Source organism: Magnolia sinica, chromosome 3, assembly GCF_029962835.1.
Source record: "Magnolia sinica isolate HGM2019 chromosome 3, MsV1, whole genome shotgun sequence".
Classification (NCBI taxonomy): domain Eukaryota; kingdom Viridiplantae; phylum Streptophyta; class Magnoliopsida; order Magnoliales; family Magnoliaceae; genus Magnolia; species Magnolia sinica.
In genome coordinates, this window is record NC_080575.1 from 49,796,177 (window position 1) to 49,818,916 (window position 22,740).

The following is a 22,740-nucleotide window of genomic DNA, read 5'->3' on the forward strand; positions in this document are numbered from 1 at the left end:
GAGAGAACTCTCCCATTCTAGATCTACTTCAAACCCATGTAAAAAAAACCCCCATCTCAAACCCCATTCACAAATCCAACACTAAACCCATTTCATTTTTCCAAAAACATTCTCATCAACAATCCATTTCCTTGCCGAGGGAAGTAGCATTCCTAGCAACTATTGCCTCTTTCTTCTCCATTCCGGTGATTCTTTCCCTCATGGGGAAGAAGCACCCCCACCCTCGTCCGACCTAAAAGAATAGAAGCTTAACACACGGATAATTAGTAGTTTGTTTTGAGTTAGTTAGTACTATTTCCATGTATTGAAAGATAATTAGAACTTTTTCTTGACTAGGTTGTATTTCCCTTACGTTTGGAATATCTATGTTGAAATCCATACTGTAGGATGTAACTGGCCATACTAATGACACTTTGGATCCAATATGAATGTATGGATTACCTTGAAATTTTCTTGTTGCCTTGTGAATGCTTGTATGTATGATTGCCTTACTGCATCCTTATTAATGTTATTAACACTTCAAACCACCAGAATACTTTAAAACTTTCGACTATTCCTTCATTCTTGAAATTTATGAAACTAAAATGCAGTCTACTCCTGACCCACTAGACATGAGATCGAATTGGTGATATACATCTAAGATTTTATACTACTAGAAACCTTTTTAGGATAATCATTTGACCATAAGCACCGTGAGAGATTTAAATCACTAAGTTAGATAAGAATTAAAATGAGAACTCTCTTGAACCAAGACCCAAATGACAACCTTATAAATAGGAGATTTAAACTTTTCAATAATGGTCGTTCCCGAAATATTTAGATTGATCGAACTACGAAATTACGGAAGTATATACCTGCGAACCATTCGTGGCTTGACTCAATTCTCAATCCTGGGCAACTACCAATTGACTCACTACTTTGACCGAGCAAAAGACCAGGATCCACCAGGATGGAGAAGGGATACGATGAGCCTTCTCCCTGGTCAGGTAGATGATCGACGTATCGAGTTCAAGCCTGCTACAACCGTCTCTCCGTATTGGTCTACCATTGAAAACAAATATTTTTACTCTAAATAGAGGAAAACCGTCGCCATGAATCTAAATCTTTATAAATAAATTTTAGTAAACCATTATGGTGAAAAAGTTTTAAGGGCGGTAGACTAAAATGAGCCATCCTAGCATAGATAGTATACACCCTACCATGCATATATACTTGAAATCAACAAACCTGGGCAAATGAAATAATGAAGCCTTTACTTACTACCCTTAGGCAATTTCGGGGACGAAATTGTTTTTAAGGGGGGTAGATTGTAACATCCTCGATTTTCACTGTTTTGGATTTCCAAAAATTCATCAATTTTTATTTTTTTTATTTTATTTAATTAACCTAAATATTACTTAATGAGCATTAACGCTCAATGTTAGTTTATACAAGGATATACTAGTGAAGAACCGCATAAGTCCGATTAATCATGCAACGTCCCGTCCAACCAGAACAATGTACTGAGGCGTCCACGTAGGATTTACCGCAAGACCGTTCGTTTAAACTACTCATGGGTTGGTGCCACAAGTAAATTAAGTTAGGATTAACCTATTAGAGTAGACCAGTCGGGTTGTGATTGGGCTAAGTGCGGGCCGTCAAGCTAAATGACCATTTACACTTGGCAGCAGCCCGTACGGGCCATACCGCGACATGGGAAGGTCAGAAAATTATAAAAATTTAGGGGAGCATAGATCTCACTAGGCTCGGGGACCACCACGGACCACGGACCCAGTGAACACCCAGAAGTGGAATCTGGCACTTGCCAGATGCGCCCCACCAATGCCAAAATTGGAATCTGACACGTGTAAATAAAACTGAAATGTATGACATTTCAACTGTCAGATTTCTTCATAATATACGATAAGGATCTAATGTATTTTGCTACACCCGCCCACAAAAATCTGGGTTCCGATCGTGGTACGGTGACCATTGATCGCAAATCAGACCCGTGCGACCAAACCCCATATCTGATCATTCCCAAATTTTGCATGGCCCTTCATCGGGCCATGAAGTACCTATCCTATAAGTTTCATGGTCAGAGGGCCAACAGAAGTGCCCTGGTTATCCAAATAAGCTCTAGACTGCTCGTTGGTGGACCACTAGTTCCAAAACTATAGAATAATGTCCATCTCATTGGGCTTGACTTCCATCACCAGAATCAGACCTGGGTACGGTCCAGAACCGGTCAACTTGAGCTAAAGGATGAGTGCATGAGAAGTGCAAATACCCTAAAGGAAGGAGTTGGAACTTAAGTGAATTGAGTCGTCTACTCTTATGCAAAGTTGAGGATTTCGGACCGTCGGTTTGCGACCAAACTTTACCCATGGAGTAAGGATATTTCTCTGCTTATATCCGTATAGCCGCGACCCTGATCGATTATCGATGACCATTGAACAGACTTCTTATCATATCTATCAATCGACGCATCCAAATGGCGGGCCGATCATATCCATACGTAGATCATCATTAGGGCTAGCTATCCTACGATGTATATTGACTTGTACACCCCATAGTAGGCCCTAGAGGCTAGAAAGACCCTCTCATAGGTCTAGTATAGTAAAAACCCAACACTTGGGGCTATTGTCACCAAATTTGGCATTATAAAAGGGCCTCATTTGGGGCACCCTTCTACCCATACGAATTTGCCCTAGAGAAGGAAGGAGAGGAGAGAAAAGGGAGAAGAGAAAGAGGAGAAAGGAGGAGAAAGAGAGAGGAAGAAGAAAGAAAAGGAGTATGTGGTAGGAGGTGGGGCTCAAGGAAGCTCAACCTTGCAAACTCTTTACCCATTCTCCAAGGAAACCTCCACCAAACCCACCCATGCCAAGAAGCGGAGGTAAAAATGGTATATTTCCCTTCAATTGAGCAACTTATTGTAAATTTCTAGGCATTTATGTTGTCTTTCTTGATTTTGATTTAGAAAATGGTGGTTTTACCCAAATCCCCAAACCCTAAGATCTCAAAGAATGGAAATCTCTCCTTAAGGTGCAGACTATTATCCTTAGGTGGCCTAGCACTGATTATAGTAGGAGTTTAATGATTTTGTTTGTTAGGTATGATGTATTGAAGAATCTAGAGGAAACCTAGGGATGACATGTTGTTGAAATTGTTTGAATTGCATGTTTATTTCTCTTTGATGTTAATCTTGCCTCTCTCATGATCTAGTGTATGGATGATTACATGCTCATGTTTGGTTGATTTCTTTTTCTCATATGTGTTGCTTTATATTGTGTATGATTCATTTGCTCTTATGTATTTGATCCCTTGAGGTGTAGGAAGTGCTTAACTTCCTCATCAACCCACACCACACACATACACCTTATTCATGATATTAATAGTTTGCTTGCTAGAGAAATCTGAGTTGTATGTTGAGCAGCATGAGAACATGGTGTTGAATATGTTTGATGTTATATTGGTATTTGGCATGATATGAGTTACTATTCCTACCCTTGGGTTGGTCAGGAACATGAGGAAAGTGAAGGTGGTTCCGTTGGTAGGACCACCTTGAGGCTAAACCCATGGGTTTGGACGAGTACGTGTGGGCAGCAGTAGTTAGGCTACATGGGTCGCTTATACCCGATGTCGTTCCGCCACATACTTGCCTGGGCTCGTGCGGTTTAGTCCACTGGCTAACCCACCTAGTTTGTTAACCTTTTTTGCTCACATATGTATGGAAAGTAGAACACCCCACCACCGTTGTAGCCCATCGATACCGAATGGAATATTGATCCATAGTCTCATGAGCCGGGCATGGTGGAATGGGACACTATGTCCGAGCTGTCGGCCTATGCTGGGGTGACGCGCCTTCCCGTAGTGACCCCGAGCGACCACACATTCAGCACCCCCCATGTGCTTGAAGTCGGGGATGGGGGAAACCCGATGGGGTCAAGGATCGCGGGGTCTCGGCCTCACATATTGGGGGGTCTTGGCCTCGCAACTAGTTCAGGGTATTTGATACATAGGGTGTATCAGATTCCCAAATCTATTGGATGAATGGACTTAACTAAGAACCCGGTTAACATCATCATTACATGGCATTAGCTAGGTTGGTGACTCGGCAGTCGAGGTCGCACTGAGGGAGTGTTGTCATACGCGATCGTTAGATGGAGTCGCTCGAGGGAGTGTTGTGGCGAGGGCATACATCATATCATCCTGCATGCATGCGCATTAACAAGACTACATAGATGTTTATGATTGATTACTTTTCATTAAATTCTTATTATAATTAATGCTTATTGCAACTTAAGACTAATAGCACCCACTGAGTTGATCACTCACTCCCACTTTGGGACGGTGTTTTAAAACACCAACCAGACCCGTTCATAGATGCAGGTGATACAGATTTCGTGGAGCCTGGTGATGCGAGTCTTAAAGAGGAAGACTAGTTCTCTTACTTTCAGCTGATGGATGGTTCCCCGTTGGCCTAGTAAACAGGATTTGGATCACTGAGTTGTGGACTCAGCCCTATTCTTTTGGACATGATATTTCTTTTGTAATTTTATTGGAAAATGCCTGATGCGACCCTTTTTATATCCTTTTAGTCATGTATATAATGATCTATTTTCATTTCAGCAGACTAGTTGTGATCGTGCTTCATGTTTCAAGTAATTCCATGCTACGCCTTTAAACCTGGATTAATCGCATATTAATGAAAACCAATTATAAGTGACCCCGGGAACTCGGGAGTCGAGCGTATGCACGACCCCTGATTTTTAGGGCGTTACAACAACTATAAATAGGATTCCCTAGGATGTTCCTATGCATCTTCTAGGGTTTAAGGAGTGGAGCGAAAGGGTGGAGAAGCCATCACCAAGAGTTTTTCTTCTTCTTCCTTAGTTGTTTTCATGTTTTTCTTATGAGACTTTACTCCAATCATGTCTATGGTTGGCTAAACCTCTTAGCTAGGGCTAAGAGGTGAAGCTTGTAGCATGATGGGATGTTTCTATTGCTTTGATTTATGTTTATGTTGAACTCCATGGATTATAATTTGATATTTAAGGAATACTTTCAGTTTTTAATGGTTTATTGTGACTTAAATTATAGTAGATTTGCAATAACTTTGAGTATATTCTTTTCCTAATTTGAGATTGTGAAATTAGTAAGTACTGTTGTTCACCATCGCCCCTTGGGCATGGTAGGGTGATGGAATCCTTCCAAATGTTCACAATTCTCCTACTTTGAGATTATGAGATTGGTAAATCCAGTTGTTTGCCATTGTCTCCTAGGCATGGTTTGGTGATGGAATCCCTGCCAATTATCATATTTCTCCTTCATTGAGAATTAGGTCAATGGAAGTTCAGATTTGGTTTTATTGATGTATTTTCCAATTAGATATGATAGAACTCCAATTCTAATTGTGTTACTTGAATCAAGCAAGAGGGCTCCTTGACCACTACAAGTGGATCCTTCGCACCCTTGTTCCCACCTTCGAATTTCTTAAGTTTCTAATTAAATCTCTCACAATTACTTTCTTTTATTTTAGAATTAGTTTCACATCTTCTTCTAGTTCTACTTCTAGTTAATTTCAGAAATGTACAAGTTTCAGTCCCTGTGGATTCGACCTCGGTCTTACCGAGATTATTACTACATCGCGACCATCCACTTGGGGTTGTGAACAAGTTTTTAGGTTAAGATTAGTTTTGAAATTAGGTTAAGGTTAGAATTTTTCTACTTTATATTTTTAGGTTAGGTGTTTTTTTTTTCCAGAATTATATAGAAACTAACTCAGTTCCTATTTTTAGATTTAGAAACTTTCCTAATTTTTTTTTTAGAAACTTTTCTAATTTATTTTTAGAAACTAGCTTTTCTTTCTATTTACAGATTTAGAAATTTTCCTAATTTGCTTTTAGAAACTAACTTTTCTTTCTATTTTCAGATTTAGAAACTTTCCTAATTTATTTTTAGAAACTAACTTTTCTTTTTATTTTTAGATTTAGAAACTTTCCTAATTTGTTTTTAGAAACTAACTTTTCTTTCTATTTCTAGATTTAGAAAATTTCCTAATTTGATTTAAGAAGCTATTTTTTTTTTTAAGAAACTAATTTATTTTTAGAACTAACTTTTTTTTTTTTGTTCTTAGGATAGGGTTTTTTTTTTTCTGATTTATTTTTAAAAACTAACATTGTTTTCTGTTTTTTAGATCCTAACATTGAACTCTCCAAACTGGTAAACTCCTTCTAACTTCTCCTCTACTTACTTTCCATATTGTTGTAGGATTTTTCTTTTATTCTATTTTAGGATTAGCTTCAGGATTAGGGTTTCACCATGTATGTGCAAGAGTGAGAAGGTCAGTATGCTGAGCTAGTTTTAGAGAATGCGAGAAATTGTGAAGGGTTGTCAGATGATTATGTTAGGAAACAACCTATGTCTCAAAATTTTTCTGAAACCATCATCAAGAACCAACCCTGATACAATGCTCCACCAGTTAAGAAGTCCTTATACGATCATAGGCATGAGAATAATTACACCCTACAAATTAAGAAAATAGTATGTGATTGTTGGGGTTATCATTATTATGGGAGTGAAAACTATTATCACCCATCAGACAAGAAGAAAATAATGAGAGATTATATTATAGGTGATAATATGTACAAACAGCCATCAGACTCTCCTACCTATGATCGATACGACTATAATCAGTGAAAACATCAATATTAGAGAGATGAACCAACAATTGATTATAGTGACCATTCTCTTAGATCCACTACCTTTGAAATCCATCCAGAAACGATCCGAGAGGATTCACATTTGAATTTCACAAACTATCAAGAATAGTTCAACTAACTTGTCGCAGGCACGATGAAATCATTGGAAGCGATTCAATTATGCCTCGATAAGGTTGAAGAGGCTAGGTTATCACAATCTCAACCCAATCTAGAAACACAGTGCGAGGAAAGTGATCCTAACTTGCTTATGGAGAGTACTGAAATTGAGAATGAAGAGTTGGATTATGTTAACGAGCATACGACACAATTCCTGAAGAGTCGACCCCGATGACTGTCCAAAGGAATTATCAAGAGACGTTGGTATCTTTCAAATATAATGATACTGACACACTCCAGTCATATGACACACTTGACTTCAATGAGGAAGTGGCTAGTTTATTTGAGCCTCAAATCAACCTAGGAAAATAGTGTGAGGAAGTGATCTCATCCCACTTGTGAACTGTACTGAATTGGAAGATAATAAGTATTTGTATGAGAATCATGAGTTTACAGCCCAAGATTCACTGGAATCGATTTTAATTATGGTTCAGGAAAGTGATCACGAGATACAGGACATTGTTGACCATAATGATCTACTCCACCCATCTGGCACGTTTGATTTACATGTGGAGGAAAAGTCCCTTCCAAGTGAACCGCATGACTCTTTTGAGGCACGTGTAGACTACTCCCCTGATTTAGATTATAATATAATTAAGGAAATAGAAAAGTTGCCCGAGATGACTCTGGAATTTGAAACCACTCAGTTAAGGCCACCTTCTGAGCTATCAACACTTGATGATATAATGCCTCTATTGAGTAGTAATAATGAACATAGTCTTCACATCAATGAGCCTACTAATCCACAATCTGGTCTATCCAGGGCCTGGCGAGATGTATCCGGTGACAATTGACTCTCACCAAGGTGAAGAGCAAGAGATCATGTTTCCCTCTATTCTAAGAGAAGACGAAGGAATCATTAGGCATATCATCACAGACCTCAATGTGGAAAATGAGTCTCTCTCAACTGACTATCTCAACTCTTTGGAAGATCGTTTGACATATTTTACAGATTCAAATGATCCCATGATAAAAGAAATAACGGATGTCTTGCAAAACAATACCTCGGTGGTTGTTACTGACCGAGAGAACCCTTATTCTGAAGTCCCTCCTTCCACAGATCTTGCATGTTTATCATTAAGGTAGGAGGAGCTGAAAGTTAAACCGAAGCCTAAAATTTCAGAATATGTTGAGACTACATCACCTATTGAGAATTTCTCTGAATTTTATCTACTTCTAGTCTCTGATTCACCATGTTGCGCTAACTCCAAAACTTTCTTTGTCACAGGTGAATCATATGTACTTTCCTTAGGAGATTAAAAGGAAACTTTATGCCGAGGTCCACAAAATTCTCTAGAAAATTATGCTCCAAGGTATCTAAGCCTATTGCAAAAAGGGCTTTTAGATGATCTTGTTACGAAACCTACTGAGAAATTTATCAAGATACTGGCCGGAGGAGGAACCTTGTGGCATGAATAAGTAGCTTTTCCCTATTTCCTAGTTAGGTTTATTGCTTTCAAAGAATTTAGGATTAGGATAGTTTACTTTTCACCGTTTAGGATAGTTTGTTTTTCGCTGTTTAGTATAGTTTGCTTTTTGCTATTTAGAAAAGTTTTCTTTCTGATGGTTTAATTCTTGTGCTAACCCATCTTCACATTGAGATATTTTGAAAAAAAAACCTTAGAATTCCTACTTCAGGTATTGCCTTTCCACCACTTTCCTTTTCTTTTCGTTGCCTCATTTGCATTGAATGCTCGTCTCTTTTACAATGAGGACAATGTAGATTTTAAGTTGGGGGGTGTGGATTAGGAAGGGTAATCAATTGTTTTCTTAGTCTTTGGGCGAAGTTGTGAAAAATTGAAAAACTTTTCTGAAATTTCTGCAAATTCAACTGATCTCGAAGTTAATCCATGAATTAGAATTACAAGATACTTAATGTTGATGCCTTATGAAAAGGGCGAGCTCTAAGTCCAGGAGGGGGGGGGGGGGGGGTGAATAGGACTATACCAAATAAAAAATAAAATGCGTAAAGTAAACTCAAATTGTAGAAATCTAAAGCAACCTCAAATGCACAAGTATTGGGAGGTTGATACAAATGTTGTTCTAAGGACAACCTTACACCAAAAACCAATGGCTTAAGGTAGGACAACCTGATAGCTAGAACTTCGGTAAGCATCAAAAATTAAAAATGATACAGAGGAAAAAGAAATAAATATGGCTATTACAACAATTACCACAATTGTATAAAATAGATACAAGCATTCACACACACATAACCAGGTACAATCATCCACCACAACTCCAAGAATTATAGTGGTTCAGTGTGTACACCAACTGTTCGTAAACAACCACACCTACTTCACTCCCAATATCCACAACCCACATGGTATTAGCCTTCACTAAGAAAGAAGGTTTTATAAGGTTCACCTTAAAACCTTTATAGATGTGTTTTTCAATGGGCTTACACAATCAAAAAATCCCACACACTGAGATTTTCGTGGCTGATCTCAATCAAAACCACAACAAGAGATTTTCCTGTCTGAATCTCTCAAACCAAAATACAGAAAATGGAAACAATACTTATCTGAAGAATAATCTTCGATGTAGTCGATAGAACTGCTTCTTTATAGATGAAGATGTTCAATGTTCAATCTCACAAATAAAGGAGTTCTAAGTCTAGATTTATTTTAAATTAAATCCAACTTTAGGCTACTTGGATTCAATTTCTTGGATCTCTCAAAAGATTAAAACAAAATCCCTTTATATCAAATAGAATGGAATCACAAGTGATCAAGAAATTAAGAAACCAAAAGGCTATTTTAAATGATTATAAATACCTCACAATAGCTTCACAATAGTGGGGAACAATCTCTTAGAGTGGTGGCTTGAATTAGCTTGGAATAAATGAAAAGATCTGAGAAATGTCCTCTATTTATAGGCAATAATTCGGTTCCCTTGACTGGTTCAGGGTTCGGCTCAACTGGTCTTAGCAGAACCAATTTTCAATTTTTCTAACACGATCGAATAAAACAGACCCGCGACTGGTCGAGTGGCCAGGTTAACTGGTCGAGTGGGCAAAATGTGCATTGCTAAAGTTCGAGTCAAGTTCTGCTCGACTAGTCGAGTAGGGTACTCGACTGGTCGAAGACCAAACAACCTTATCCGATTTTTTTGAGTAAAATCCAAGACTAGTCGAGAAAAACCTTGGAGTGGTCGAGCCAGTGCCGGGACTAGTTGAACACTGACCAGGACTAGTCGAAGCAAAGCCTAAAATAAGTACTATTACCCAAATTAAATATACAATGTTAATGACCTAATCCTAAGGTCTTTCTAGGGTCATGTATACCTTAAATGTGAGTATTGAAATTAAAGCATCGGTCGCTTTGGTAGATAGCTTACTTTGAAGCACATGAAGCTTAACCTCATATACTTGAACTTGTGTCTTGAACTTGTGTCTTAAACATGAGTCTTGAGACTTAAGCTTGAGCAAGTGTACTTGAGCTTGAACTTGAACTTAAGCTTGAACTTGAGCTTGAGCTTGAGCTAGTGCACTTGGACTTGGTGAACTTGAACTTGTTCTCGTAGTTGAACATGCACGCTTGAAGTAATTGTAGCACACTTAATGCCGATGTAGATACCATGAAGCTCATCTTCGAATGAAGGTGAACTTTTCATCTATTTAAACTTAAAGGTGAATTATCCATCTATTAAAATAAGTCAATCACTCTGAAGTGTTTTGGCACAACAAAATTTGACAATATAGGGTGCTAGATTTACAACATAGCACTTACAATCTCCCCCTTTGTCAAATTTGTGACAAAACCAACTTATAGAAGATTAACCTATTATAATATACAAATGCACTCAGTTCAAAAATTCCTTCATATTAAATCCAACAATCAAAACTCCCCCTTAATCTACTCCCCCTCAACTTGAGCTATGTAGAGACCTGTATTAAGATATACATATCCAAAAAAAAAATTCCACATGCATATCCACCTCTCTACATCCACTTCAGAACCACATTGTAATAATAAACAGATTAAGCAATAAGCAATCATATAACCAATTTCTCCCCCTTTTTGTCATAAAATGACAAAGAAAGAAATGATAAAAATATGTGAATGTGGTACAAGTGAAGAGTATAAGAAAGAGTAAGAAAGTTATCACATTAAAACATAATAGAGTAGAGTATCAACATCACACACACTTAAACATGTCCAAATATAAGAGTCACCAAGTAAGAGTAAAGTTAAGCAGTTAATACAAGTCTAACATAATAAAGAGAGCTAATCAGAACCAGATGAAGATGGATGTGGAATGGATGGATCAATCTGTTGTAATCCCTTAGTTATGCATCTAAAATACTTACGCATATACTTCATTTAACTGTCTTGGGAAATTTTCGTTCCATCCACCTTCTCTTCTAGTGAGCGAAGGCATTCATCAAAATCAGAAGGCTAAAAGTCAGGATTAGCCTCAGGATCATCTTCTTCCAGTTCATCAAATAAGCCATTCATCATAGTGTCTGTGGTTAATGTGTCTTCCTCTCCAACTCCCTCAGCTTCCCCATCCATTTGTCCAGGTACTAGCTTCAAATTCATCATATTGATGTTTAAATTGTTGAATGGGAGAAGAGCAATAGGTGCTTTATCGGTTGGCATGACCACATTACAATGTGAAGCAAGAGTGGTCATCAAATAAGCAAACGGAATGTAACTGTGACCGGGGAGAAGTTAGAATTGGATGATGATATGACAACTCAAAGAGGGAAGACAAACGGGAGTACCAAACACTACAGAATGAAGAATACGAACCATAAAGGATGTTAACTTGGCTTTGTTTTTTGATATGGGATATACATTGGAAATGAAGATACGATGCAACACTCTATATTTGGGCAACATTTGGTTGGCCTGGAGTGCATTCCCAGAGTTCCATTCTGAGTCCATATTGCATAGTTTGCGAGTCAATGGCCGTTTTTCAGATTCAGTAATTTTCTCGCTTAAGACGGATATAAGAATACTGTCATCATTGACATTCACATCTAAAAAGTCAACAATAATAAATCGATCAACCTTATATAGACCTTCTCTGAATGAGATTGTGAAGGTCAATGCTTCAATTGAGACATCGCTTATATAAGCGAACATGGCCTGTGCAATGGAACGGTATGCAGGTCTCCCCCAATTCAAAATATTTTGCCATCCTACAGCGACAAGAAGAGGAATGATCTGAAATTGAGTGAGATGATTTGCATTTATCAGCTACTCAACAATGATCTCACGTTGACGAAAATTCCGCACATACTTGGGATCATCATCGGGAGGCCATAGGGTTCTAACCCTAACAATAGAGGTCCGAGAACTTGCAGCTCTAGTTTTCATCGGATGGCTTTCCATAACAAGATTAAGTAAGAAAATCTAACAAAGAAAATATGGGATGCAAACCCAATAGATTTTTTGCTAAAAAAACCAACAAACCACAAGGAAATATGAAATAAATGCAAGATTCAATCAAGATGAGACTCAAGGATCCTAAATCAAAAAGGAAATGGAAAATGGAGCACTTACTTGCATGAATCGAAGATGGGTTCGACGGGTCGAAGAAGGGTCGAGTGAGGAAAAAGAGGTTTTTGGAGAAAAATGACTTTTTCACCCTGAAAAGGGGTATTGGCTCATGCACGGCAACTGGTCGAGTACATGCTCGACCGGTCGTGTCACGACTAGTCGAGTATGTGCTCGACCGGTCGTGAAAGCACAAAAAAATTGCATATCTTATCAATTTTAAATCAAAAATAAATTACAAAAAATATACAAACATACAAGCATGAAATCATGATAATCTCAGTAAGAATTATACATACCAATATCCATTTTTAATTTGAAAAACCTATTTCTGTTAAGTGGTTTAGTGAATATGTCCGCAAGTTGATTTTCAGTATGCACATAGTCCAATGATATAACTTTTTCTTCTACTAATTCTCGAATATAATGATACTGAATGTTAATATGTTTGGTATGGGAATGTTGGATGGGATTTTTATAAATATTGATTGTACTAGAGTTATCGCAGTATAGAATCATTTTGTCTTGCGCAATGCCGTAATCATTTAACATTCTTTTCATCCACACGAGCTGAGTATAGACATTTCCAGCTACAAAATATTTAGCCTCAGCTATGAAGAGGGATACAAAACTTTATTTCTTACTATGCCAGGAAACCAAACAATTCCCAACATAAAAGAAACAACCACTAGTGGATTTTCTGTCGTCTATATTCCTAGCCTAGTCAGCATCCGAGTATCCAGCTAATTGAACATTATTATCATGCGGATACCATAGGCCTAAATTAACCGTACTTACGACATACGATATAATCCTCTTACAACAATTAGGTGAGATTCCTTAGGATCTGATTGATATCTTGCATAGATTCCTACGCTGAATGCAATATCAGGTTGACTCGCAGTTAAATTAAAAAGCTTAAGAGTTGTACTCATAGGAGTATGAAAGTTCTTACCACTCTCAAAACCAAACTTCTTAACCAAGTTTAGAGCATACTTGGTTTAAGAAATGAAAATACCATCTTTAAGTTGTTTCACTTATAGACCTAGGAAGTAATTCAGTTCTCCCACCATGCTCATTTCGAACTTGGATTTCATTAACTCTGTAAACTTAGTAGACAGGTTAGAACATGTAGAGCCATAGATAATATCATCCACATATATTTGTACTATAAGTATGTGTTCATTATTTTTCTTAACAAACAGAGTTTTACCAACACTCCCTATAGTGAAGTTATGACTTACTAAAAACTTAGTCAGTTTCTCGTACCATGCCTTGGGAGCTTGTTTTAAACCATAGAGTGCTTTTTTCAAGTGATACACATGATCAGTGTGTTTGGGGTCTTCAAACCCCTTTAGTTGTTCTACATAAACTTCTTCATGTAAATCACCATTCAAGAAAGCACTCTTGACATCCATTTGATAAATTTTAAACTTTTTGAAACATGCAATGGATATGAATAATCTGATGGATTTAAGATGAGCTACTGGGGAAAAGATTTCATGATAATCGATTCCTTCTATCTGTTGTACCCTTGTACAGCCAGTCTTGCCTTGTTTCTTATTATATTCTTTAACTCATCAAATTTATTTTTAAAGATCCACTTGGTTCCAATGATATGTTTATCATCGGGTCTAGGAACCAAATATCACACATCATTTCTAATGAATTGATTCAATTCATCTTGTATGGCTACTATCCAGTTTTCATCAGTAAGTGCCTCTTTTACATTGGCCAGCTCAATTTGGGAAGTAAAACACACATAATTACATATGTTTTCTAATTATTTTCGAGTACGCACACCAGTGAGAGGGCTACCTAGTATTTGATCAGTAGGGTGATCTTTAACTAATCTAAGTTTAGTGTTGATTGACTAGATGAGGAGTCAGGTTTGTCAATTATATTGACTTCATCATCTTCTGAACTTGTGGTTGGTGTATTCAGGTGATCATCAATAACCACATTTATAGACTCCTGAATGACACCTGTTCTCTTATTGAGAACTTGATATGCTCTACTATTTAGAACATACCCTAAGAAGATCCCTTCGTCACTTTTAGTGTCGAACTTCCTTAAATTTTTGCGGTCACACAAAATATAACACTTACTACCAAAAACTCGAAAGTATTTAACTGTGGGTTTCTTGTTAAACCACAGTTCATAAGTTGTTTTATCTTTTGATTTTCTGATATAAACACTGTTTATTATATAGCATGCAGTGTTTATAGCTTCAGACCATAAATTTTTAGGTAATTTCATGTTATTCAACATTACATTAGCCATTTCTTAAAGCACACGATTTTTCCTTTCAACAATCCCATTTTATTGAAGTGTCTTAGGTGCAGAAAACTCATGCAATATTCCATGATCGCTACAAATCTTCTCAAAATTACTATTTTCAAACTCCGATCCATGGCCACTTTGGATTTTAGAGATATTTGAATCCTTTTTAGTTTGGACACACTTAAGTATCCTTTTCACTTCATCGAGAGTTTCAGACTTCTCTCATGAAAGCTACCCACGTATATCTGGTAAAGTCATCCATAATTACCGAAAAGTATTTCTTTTCACCTTGACTCTCCATTCTAGTTGGTCCAATAAGATCCATGTGGAGGAGTTAAAGGAGTTTAGATGTGGCAAAGGAGTTCAGTTTCTTGTGACTACTCCTTGTTTGTTTCACGATTTGACATTCTCCATAAATTTTATTCATTTTCTTCAATTTGGGTAGACCTCTTATTAGATCGGTCTTGCTCAGTCTATATAAATTCTGGTAGTTTACATGTCCAATGCATTTGTGCCATAATTCGGTCTCATTAGTTTGGACCAAAGATAATTTAGATGAAGAATCACTTACAATAAAGCAATTCTCAGATGTTCTTTGACCATTTAATATCACACAACCTTTCTCATTTGAGATCTCTCATCCTTAATTAGTGAATTTGACACTATACTTATTATCACATATTTGAGAAATGCTCAAAAGATTGTGCTTAAGACCTACAAATAAAACATTTTTAAAAGGAGGAAGATTGAAAAGTTGAACCGTACCTTGGCCAATAATTTTGCAGTTGCTTCCGTTACCAAATGTGACTGAACTGTCAGTCATTTCTTTGTATTTGGTGAAAAAATCTCCTTCACTTGTCATGTGTCTAGAGCAACCACTGTCTAGGTACCACTTTGATTGACTCGAAGCCTTGAAGGCAGTGTGGGCAACCAAACATGTAACCTTAGGGACCCATTTCATTATCATTTTGGGTTTTGGAGCACTGTTAGTTTTCCTTCGTTTGTATTTGTTACCAACTCTCACATTCGAGTTAAATTTCAGAAGCTCCTTGAGTAAGTCCACAATCTTCTCAGCGAAGGGGTTATAATTTTGATTTCTAAGATTGATATGGTTGACATTAGGTTTGGTAGCTTGAAAATTTTTATGCTTTTTAAAACTGTTTTGATTCAAGCTTTTCACCTTTGAGTTGGAGGAGTCTCCTTTAACAAACTTAGGAGATATATTCTTATTTTTCAGAGGCATGTTTTTATCATAGCCTAAACCCGATCTATCTCCACATTTTCTTGATCCATTTAGTAACTTTTCAAGTTTAGGGTCTCCCTGGGCATACCTCCAAGTATCCTTTGAACTCAAGAGAGAAGAGACTTCCAATTTTAGTTTCTTATTTTCTGATTTTATGTTTTCAAGTTGAGATGTTTTGAAATCTAAATCACATTTAGTTTTTTCAAAATAATCAGAAATATGCGACTTTTCCAAAACTAATTTTTCAAAATCCTCTTTCAATTTTAGAAACTTTTCTTTTTGAAGTTTAAGTTTGACAGTAATCTTACAACTCTCCTTGTGTAGGGCATTGTAGGCATCCTAAAGATCATCTTCATTTTTAGGGTCACTCCTCAGATTTTCATATTCAGATGAGTCACAACTATCTGTGAAAGTGACTCTTGTTAAAGTCATTAAGGCCTTGACTTCACTTGCAGATTCGGGTTCTGAATCATCCAACTCAGAAGAGGCTTCAGAGCAAGATGATTCATCCCATGTGGCCGACATGCCTTTTCTCTTTGGCTTGTCCCTTTTAGGGCACTTATTTGTCAAATGCCCATATTTATGGCAGTTGAAGCATTGGATGTCTTTTAGTGATTTCCAATTTTTAGTTTTACCATTTTTCTTCTTAGAGGGTTTTTGAAAATCAATTCTCTTTTTGCTTTTAAAAATCTTATAAAACTTCTTAATTAATAAGTCCATATCATCCTCCGAGTTTTCACAATCAGAAATATTACTATTATCTTGAGAAATACATTTGGATGATTTAAGGGCTATAGACTTACCTTTTAGAGCTTTGAAAGTCAACTAGTAGGTTTGTAGAGAACCAACAAGCTCTTTCACCCTTATATTATCCGTGTATCTCAATTCCTGAATGGCCATCACCTTGGAATTGAATCTCTTAGGAAGTGATCGCAGTATCTTTGCACAAACTTTGCTTTCTAGGATGCTATCTCCAAGATCTCACATTGAGTTGACTATTTCATTCAGTTTTGTATAGAAGTCCATGAATGATTCACTTTCTTCCATACATATTTCCTTAAACCTAGTGGTGAGGATTTGAAGTTTTAACTTTTTGACAATAGTCGTACCCTCGTGTGTTATTTCTAAGATATCCCAGGCTTGTTTTGTAGTATCACAAGATGTAATTCTTCTAAACTTATCTAGTGATAGTGCACAAGTGATTGCATTTAAAGCTTTAACATTGGCACTGCTCTCATTTTTCTAAAGAGTAGTCCACATATAATATGGTCTTTCTTTAATGGACTTAGTTTCATTGGTGCCTAGAACTTCAGACATAGGTGGGTTCCATCTAGTCACTATGGCTTGCCACACTCTTTCATCGATGGACCTCAAAAAGATCCTCATCCTAGCTTTCCAATAGGCATAATTGGAGCAATCAAATGGTGGTGGCCTAGTGATAGAGAGGTTGTCAAAATTTGACATATTAAGAGCTTGAGATCACTTAGCTCAGGAAATTAACCCAATGGAATGAGCTATTAGGCTCTGATACCACTTGAAAAAGGCGAGCTCCAAGTCCTGGAGGGGGGGGGGGTGAATAGGACTTTGCCAAATAAAAAATAAAATGCAGAAAGTAAACTCAAATTGCAGAAATCTAAAGTAACCTCAAATGGACAAGTATTAAGAGGTTGATACAAACGTTGTTCTAAGGACAACCTTACACCAAAAACCAATGGCTTATGGTAGGACAACCTGATTTCTAGAACTTCAGTAAGTATCAAAAACTTAAACTGAGACAGAGGCAAAAGAAATAAATCTAGCTATTACAATAATCACCACAATTGCATAAAATAAATACAAGCATTCACACACATAACCAGATATAATCATCCACTACAACTCCAAGAATTATAGTGGTTCGGTGTGTACACCAACTGTTCGTAAATAACCACAACTACTCCACTCCCAATATCCACAACCCACGTGGTATTGGCCTTCACTAAGAAAGAAGGTTTTCTAAGGTTCACCTTAAAACCTTTACAGATATGTTTTTCAATGGGCTTACATAATAAAAAAATCCCACACACTGAGATTTTCCTGGCTGATCTTAGCCAAAATCAGAAGAAGAGATTTACCTGGCTGATCTCAGCCAAAATCAGAAGAAGAGATTTACCTGGCTGAATCTCTCAAACCAAAAAACAGAAAATTGAAATCAATACTTATCTAAAAAATAATCTTCAATGTAGCCGGTAGAACTGCTTCTTTATAGATGAAGATGTTCAATGTTCAATCTCACAAATGAAGGGGTTTTAAGTCTAGATGTATTTTAAATTAAATCCAACCTTAGGCTACTTCGATTCAATTTCTTAGATCTCTCAAAGGATTAAAACAAAATCCCTTTATATCAAATAAAATGGAATCACAAAGGATCAAGAAATTAAGAAACCAAAAGGCTATTTAAAATGATTATAAATACCTCACAATAGCTTTACAATAGTGGGGACTAATCTCTCAGAGTAGTGGCTTAAATTGGCTTGGAATGAATGAAAAGATTTGAGAAATGTCCTCTATTTGTAAGCTGTAATTCGGTTCCCTCGACTGGTCTAGGGTTCGGCTTAACTGGTCTTGGCAGAACCAATTTTCAAAATTTCTAGCGTGATCAGATAAAATAAACCCTTGACTGGTTGAGTGGCTCGCTCGATTGGTCGAGTAGTCAGGTCGACTGGTCGAGCACAGCACTCGAATGGTCGAGTGGGAAAAATGTGCATTGTTGGAGTTCGAGTCAAGTTCTACTGGACTGGTCAAGCCAGTCTCCACGACTGGTCAAGCAGGGTACTCGAATGTCGGAGACCAAATAACCTTATCCAATTTTTTAAAGTAAAATCCTAGACTAGTCGAGAAAAACCCTAGACTGGTCGAGCCAGTGCCTGGACTAGTCGAACACTGACTAGGACTAGTCGAAACAAAGCCTAAAATAAGTACTATGACCTAAATTAAATATACAATGTTAATGACCTAATCCTAAGGTCTTTCTAGGGTCATGTATACCTTAAATGTGAGTATTGAAATTGTAACATCGGTTGCTTTGGTAGATAGGTTACTTTGAAGCACATGAAGCTTGACCTCGTATGCTTGAACTTGTGTCTCGAACTTGTGTCTTGAACATGTGTCTTAAGACTTAAGCTTGAGCAAGTGTACTTGAGCTTGAACTTGACCTTGAACTTAAACTTGAACTTGAGCTAGTGCACATGGACTTGAATACTTGGACTTGGTGAACTTAAACTTGTTCAAGTAGTTGAACATGCACACTTGAAGTAATTGTAGCACACTTAATGTTGATGTAGATAACATGAAGCTCATCTTCAAATGAAGATGAACTTTCCATCTATTTTAACTTGAAGATGAACCATCCATCTATCAAAACAAGTCAATCACTCCGAAGTGTTTTGGCACAATAAAATTTGACAATATAGGGTGCTAGATTTACAACATAGCACTTACACCTTATGTCTCTTGGAATTTAGTCACTTAGGACATCTCAAAATTAAATTAAGTCATTGATCCTTGATTAGAAGTTTTAAATATTGATTGAGTCATGATTTCACATGTCACATCCAGCTTACACATTAAAGTGTCAGTTTGATATTAAATTGTTAACTTGATGATTATTAAGTATGGAAGGAACCAACCTGGGGAATTTGTCCATCATGTTTAATGAGACAAATTGAAAAGAAAAAAAAAAGAAAATACCTAGCTAAAATAACAATTGTCGTCGAAAAGGGGTACCTATTAAAGATCTTTAAAAAGGTTGACATAGCATGAAAGGCATCGATGGAAAAATTAAAAGCTAGAGGAACAAAAGAGGGAACTAAAAGATGAACTATAAGGCAAGTTTCAGTTTAGGTTTTGGTTGTCATGAATGTTCTTTTAATTATTAATGTTATCATGAGAGTAACAAATTGAACCTTTGATTGTGGTAAATCTAGACTTCATTATACACCCATAGAGCTCAATGTTTAGAATTGTTCTAATTGGAGGATTAGTGCTTTGAACTTAATTATGAAACTTATCGAGTGCTAGAGTTTAGGAGAAGGTAATGCACAACATTGATATATTTTAGAATTCTATTATCTAGATTTTTTTAAAACCACTTGAGATTATAGAAATTATCCTGTGGTTCTCAAAATATTTTCGCATACTTTGCTCGGGTCTAGCAAAATGCCGGTTGGGGATTATGTTGAGGGTCAAATATTGGATATTATTCCCCATTTATATCTTGGTCAAATATTTTACTCATGTTTGTGTTGCAAAGTGAATTTAAGAGCTTGGATTGAAAAGGTTGCTAAAAGCATGTATTTAATGCTCAAGAATCACCAAGGCAAGGGATGGATCTTAGGAGACAAAGATTAAAGAACTTACATGCTAAATATCCAAGAAAACTAAGTGAGGAATGAAGAGAATCAAAGATTTGAAGTGAAGAAAAGGAATCCTGAAATCGTCCTCAAAAAGCATATTCTGAAACTCTGGGTCAGTTTGCGAAATTGCGCAGAGTGAAGTCTATTTTGGAAAACTACGCAGAGAGAAGTCTATTTTAGCAAATTGCATAAATTTGAGACTGTTTCTTGAGTTTTCCAACTAGGTAGGAAAGTTGGAGTTCCACAACTATAAATAGGACTCCCTAAGATGTTCCTAAGCATCTTCTAAGGTTTAAGGAGTGGAGCAAAAGGATGGAGAAGCCATCAACAAGAGTTTTTCTTCTTCTTCCTTAGTTGTTTTCATATTTTTCTTAAGAGACTTTGGTCCAATCATATCTATGGTTAGCTAAACCTCTTAGCTAGGGATAAGAGGTGAAGCTTATAGCATGATGGGATATTTCTATTGCTTTAATTCATGTTTATGTTGAACTCCATGGATTCCAATTTGATATTTAAGGAATACTTTCAATTTTTAATGGTTTATTGTGACTCAAATAACAATAGATATGCAATAGCTTTGAGTATCTTCTTTTTCTGATTTGAGATTGTGAAATTAGTAAGTACTGTTGTTCACCATCATCCCTTGGGTATGGTAGGGTGATGGAATCCTTCCTAATCTTCACAATTCTCCTGCTTTGAGATTATGAGATTGATAAATCTAGTTGTTTGCCATTGTCTCCTGGGCATGGTTTGGTGATGAAATCCCTGCCAATTATCATAATTCTCCTTTATTGAGAATTAGGTCAATGGAAGTTCATATTTGGTTTGATGTATTTTTCAATTGGATAAGATAGGACTCCAATTCTAATTGTGTTACTTGAATCAAGCAAGAGGGCTCCTTGATCACTACAAGTAGATACTTGGCACCCTAGTTCCCACCTTTGAATTTCTTAAGTTTCTAATTAAATCTCTCACAATTACTTCATTTTATTTCAGAATTAATGTCACATCTTCTTCTAGTTCTACTTCTAGTTAATGTCAGAAACGTACAAGTTTCAGTCCTTGTGGATTCGATCGGGTCTTACCAAGATTATTACTACATAGCGACCCTACACTTGGGGTTGTGAACACTATTCCACTTTCATTCTTCTCCAATATGGAATTCGGAATCGACTCCTCCCAAAGAAGGTCGCACTGAGAAAAAACATGACCTTGGTGAATTTTCTTGGACGAGGCCTAAGTTTTGTGCTCCAAAAAGAGGGAGGACCTTTAGTCAAAACCACAGACACTCGGTCGGCCCTAGTTCTTCCACTGTTAGACCATCTCCATCGCCGAGCCCCATAGCTGCTAGGTTTGCCAATAGGAAAATCATTTATGAAAGAAACATTGACCCATTGTGCCTTAATAAGTTCGACATCCACGACATCCTTTACCATCGTGGATGACATTTGATCTTGTCATTTGGGGGAGAGGTTCATGAAAATATTGTTAAATCCTTCCTCTCTCATTGTACATAGCCTAAGGATAGAGATACCTTGGCCTTTAAAGTCAAACACTAAGGACGAGTATTTACCATCACACCCTCTCGCATGCATCCTTCATCAAGGACAATGTAGGTTTTAGGTTGGGGGTGTGGATTAGGTAAACTAATTAGTGTTTTCTTAGTTTTGAGAAAAAATTGTGAAAATTTTCAAAATTTCAAGGTATAAACATGTTTGGGAAATGATAATTTATGGAATTAAGAATGCTTTGAGTATGATGATAAGATGGAGATTGAAATTTGAATTGTTGAAGTTTGATCAATCAAGTAGACTATCATCTAAATTCTTGCATTTAATTGATTAAGAGGAAGTTTGAATATCATGTTAATCTAAGTCACAAGACACGTTCAATTTGCTTTTTGTGAATAGTACTAGAATTTCTGATTGTTAGTATGTATATCATTGAAAGATATTTAGAATTAAGTCCGGAGAATTTTATAAACCTTAAAAGATGAAAAGAACTAGTTAAAAAATAGTGAGATCGACAAAAAGGTCATGTATGGTGAAAAGACTAGAAAAGAATGAAAAGAATGTAAAGTCTAAAAAGAATGAATAAAAAGACACCATCGATATAAAATAAAAAACTAGAAAAAGAAGAAAAAAGGGAGAAGTTCGGAATCAACACTTGATTATTCAAGTAATCCAGAGGTGATGAGCATGGCTACCATTATGAAATGATAATATTTTTATGCAAAATAAGTTAGAAATCATTGAGCACGTTGGAAAAACTTGATATATGAACTTATGCTCCTAATTGATTGATGAAGAACCTATTTGATTGATTTCTTATTTTATTTCGATCTAAGTTTTCAAAATTTCATTCTCACTTCTTTGGATTATACTCATTCATACTTGTTTACACAAAAGATTGTTTTCTTGAAGAACTTTGAACATTGAGAGTTAAAGATCACT